This window comes from Rhincodon typus, unplaced genomic scaffold (assembly GCF_021869965.1).
Source record: "Rhincodon typus isolate 14 unplaced genomic scaffold, sRhiTyp1.1 hic_rhity00014361, whole genome shotgun sequence".
NCBI classification, from domain to species: Eukaryota; Metazoa; Chordata; class Chondrichthyes; order Orectolobiformes; family Rhincodontidae; genus Rhincodon; species Rhincodon typus.
The window spans coordinates 616-4,835 of NW_025979999.1; the positions used below are offsets into that span (position 1 = coordinate 616).

At 45.1% G+C, this 4,220-nt stretch overlaps 1 long non-coding RNA gene across 1 annotated transcript; it reads right to left on the minus strand.

Moving 5' to 3' along the window:
* Positions 1–2,300: 2,300 nt before the first annotated feature.
* Positions 2,301–3,490, minus strand: LOC125482656. Its single transcript, XR_007261716.1, has 2 exons — positions 3,160–3,490; positions 2,301–2,480 (listed from the first exon to the last, which is right to left on the minus strand). It is a non-coding gene; the product is annotated as an uncharacterized LOC125482656 (long non-coding RNA).
* Between the last annotated feature and the right edge of the window lie 730 nt (positions 3,491–4,220).

Below are 4,220 nucleotides of genomic sequence, written 5' to 3' on the forward strand. Positions count from 1 at the left end.
TGGAAGCTTTTTTTGGGGCCTGGGATGGAGGTGAAGGGGGAGGTGTAAGGGCAGGTGTAGCACCTCCTGCGGTTGCAGGGAAAGGTGCCGGGGGTGATGGGGCTAGTGGGGAGTGTGGAGCAGACGAGGGAGTTGCGGAGGGAGCGGTCCCTCCAGAAGGCAGATAAGGGTGGGGAGGGAAAAATATCCTTGGTAGTGGGGTCAGATTGCTGGTGGCTGAAGTGGCAGGGAACAATGTGTTGAATCCGGAGGTTAATGGGGTGATACGTGAGGACAAGGGGAATTCTGTCTTTGTTTTTATTGTGGGTAGGGGGTGTGAGGGCTGAGGTGTGGGAAACGCAAGAGATGCAGTCGAGGGTGTTTTCGACCACTGAGGGGGATGAAGTTGCGGTCCTTGAAATACGAGGACATCTGGGATGTTAGGGAGTGGAACGCCTCATCTTGGGAGCAGATGTGGTGGAGGCGGAGGAATTGGGAGTAGGGGATTGCATTCTTCCAGGAAGGTGGGTGAGAAGAGGTGTAGTCTAGGTAGCTGTGGGAGTCGGTGGGCTTGAAATAGATATCAGTTTCAAGGTGGCCACCAGAGATGGAGACAGAGACGTCCAGGAAGGAGAGAGGTATCAGAGATGGTCCAGGTGATTTTGAGATTGGGGTGGAAGGTGTTAGTAAAGTTGATGAACTGTTCGAGCTCCTCGTGGGAGCACGAGGCGGCGCCGAAACAGTCATCGATGGAGCTGAGGAAGAGGTGGGGGATAGTGCCAGTGTAGCTGCGGAAGAGGGACGGTTCCATGTATCCTACAAAGAGGCAGACATAGCTTGGGCCCATGCGGGTACCCATGGCCACTCCCTTAGTCTGTAGGAAGTGGGAGGAGTTGAAGGAGAAGTTGTTAAGGGTAAGGATGAGTTTGGTTAAGCAGATGAGGGTGTCGGAGGGGGACTGGTCGGGCCTGCGGGAGAAGAAGAAGTGGAGGGCTTTTAAGCCATCTGCATGGGGAATGCAAGTATATGGGGATTGGATGTCCATAGTGAAGATGAGGTGTTGAGGGCCAGGGAATCGAAAGTTTTGGAGGAGGTGGAGGGCGTGGGTGGTGTCCCGGACGTAGGTGGGGAGTTCCTGGACTGGGGGGGAGAAAATAGAGTCGAGGTAAGCAATAAGTTCGGTGGGGCAGGAGCAGGCAGAGACCCAATGGCCTCAATGTGGACTTTACCAGCTTCAAAATCTCCCCAGTCCCGACCTCATCCCGAGACCAGTGCCCCCTCTCATCCCCGTCTCCTTGACCTGTTCGTCTTCCCTCCCACCTATCTGCTCCTCCCACCTCACTGACCAATCCCCACCACTATCTATCTGCTATCGCCACCCCCCCCTCTCTATTTATTTTAGAGCCCCCTTCCCCTCCCCTATTTCTGAAGAAGGGTCCCAACACAAAACGTCAGCTTTCCTGCTCTTCTGATGCTGCCTGGCCTGCTGAGTTCCTCCAGCTCCACACTGTGTTATTTTAGTTCAATCATGGTCCTTCATAAAAGTTAATTTGCCACCCTTCTCTGGTCTGGCCAACATGTGACTCCAAATCCACAGTAATGTGATTAGCTCTGAAATGGCTGACTAAGCCGTTCAATTACAGGGCAATTAGGGAGGGTCAAAAAAATGCTGACCTTGCCACTGACACTCATATCCCACAAAAGAACAAAAATGTTTGGAAGAATAAAAACTGTAATTGGCCTGCTTAGTATTTTTCATAATTCACAGTGTGAAAATAGTTAAACTTAACTAAATTGCAGTGCCAACACAGATTAAGGAATAGTTTTGCATTATGTTGTCAGCTTCTGTGGAAGGGTCACTGCCAAATATTAACTCTTTTTTATTATTCAGCCTACTGTGTATTTTGCATTTTACTGCAGATTTTTAATATACAGATGCTTTGCATTCTCTTTATTTTGTGTTTCTGAGAATCTGTGTATCATTTGGCTAATGATTAAAGTTTATCAAACATTCATGGCTCCATAGGCAAAAGACAGAGAGAAGAAAACCAGCCTGACGAGTTGTTTGGTCCCTCGTTTAATGATTTGTAAAGATTTGTACTGAATATCCAATCTAAAGTCAGATGGGTGACAGTTTGGGGGCTTAGAGGTTAGGGAGATAAGAGTTCAGTGACCTACTTGCGGAATGTATTTCTTCCGTGTGGACGTTAGGTCTGGGCACAGCATTTCTGGGGACAAAGTAATATCTGTCAACATATCTTCTTGGTGGCCCAAGGTCTCAAGCACAGACTCACACACAGAGAAAAATGAATGCCCATTAATAAAAATAAAGAGCAGTTTATTCCAGTTCGCGGGAAACAGAAAGGAGTCTGAAGCATTTGCCAGTGCCAAGTTTAAGAATCATCTTCTTGAAGTTGTTTGATGAGCCGCTGCCGTTCTGCTGCCTGTCGCATCCGCATCATCACAAGACTTTCATAATCCCGCTCTGTGCGTGCTGTATCCTGGAAAAGAAAAGGACACACGGTCAGTACTGACCATTTGAATCATTAATGTACTGCGAAATTAAACTTTGCTGCAGAAATCTGCTTAGATTCAACGTTGTCAGTCAATCCTAAAAGGGATGCTTTTAGTGGGGTTTGGCGCACTGCTTATGCGTATTTGTACAACTCTGAAACTCAGGGATCCAATAACATTCCCTCATTGTAAGCTGAATGATCAAGTTATCTCCTTTGTTTCAATCTCTCCCAAGGTAGACTCAGCATATGCTTTAGGGATAATATGAAACATTCAGCAATTTGATTTCATATATAGAGCAGCAGTTATGATCAGATTCATTTAGTTTAGTTGATACAGTTTGTTCTCGTGCAGTGCTAAAAATATAGCGACCAGGCCACACTTCTACACCTCAGTGGGTCACCGATGTAATGGACCGGACTAGACCAGATCTCCTCAAAATATTTTAAGGTAGCCTAGACCCTAACTTTTTCTTATTTTTAAGGCAAATGTAAAGTGTCTGTTCTAGATGCAATGTGACTGGTCAAACTACTCGATGTTAAGCAAAACACAATTTATTTAAACACTGTAGTTAAAATACAATCAAAGAAAGAGGAATTTAGAATAACTCTGTTGGAAAACTTAACAGAATAATAGATACCGCATAGTAACATGTCATTAACATACCTCTTGGCAAAGAAAATTCAGACACAGATTCTTACATGTAGTTATCCAATCCAGGAGGGAAAAAATAAGCAAGAGAAAATTCAGAGAGAGTAGCAACCAGGAGACATTTGCTGCAGCTTCCAACTCTGTTCAGACCCCAATAGCTTCTGATGCCACTGAAAAACTAAAACCCAGAAATCCTAATCTGACAGAGCTGGCCACACCCATTCAGGCTGTTTGAAAAAAACCAAGCTGTTTACCCAAGTGGTGGTAACGAGCCAAATCAATGCTTCTGTCTTATAAACTCTCTCTCTTTAAAGAAAAGGACAAAATACCTCTTAAAGTGACAGTATTGTCACGCTATTCTCGATAAATCTATGTCTAACTCACCAATATTATGTTGCCGTTAGTCTTTTTCAGGGCCTCAATGCTCTGTAAAGAACAAATTTTATTCATACAGCACCTTTCACAACCTCAGGATGTTTCAAAGCATTTTAAAGAAATATAGAAACATACAAAATAGGAGCAAAAATAGAAACTTCCACCATTCAACATGATCATGGCTGATCCTCTATCTCCACACCATACGCCTGCTGTCTCTCCATACTCCTTGATGCAGTGATTTCTTTGCAAAATATATTCATTAACTTGGGTACTGCGGCTTTATGTCATTGAGAATTCCATAGGTTCACCACCCTGTGAGCAAAGAAATTTTTCATTTCAATCTGGAATGGCCTACTCTGTATCCTGAGACCATGACCCCAGGCTCTAGATGCCTCACACAGAGGAACATCCCTGCATCCAATCTGCCCAGCCCCATGAGATATTTGCACAGTTCAGTGAGATCCCACAGTGAATACAGGCCCAGTCGACCCAATCTCTTCTCATATAGCAATCCTAACATTCCAGGAATCAGTCTGGTGAACACACAGTGCACTCTCTATGGCAAGTGTGTCCTTTCTTCAGTAAGGAGATCAAAACTGCACACAATACTGCAGATGTGGTCTCACCAAGGCCCTGCAGAGCTACAGCAAGACATCCTTGCTCCTGTATTCAAATCCTCTTGCAGTAAAGGCTATTTG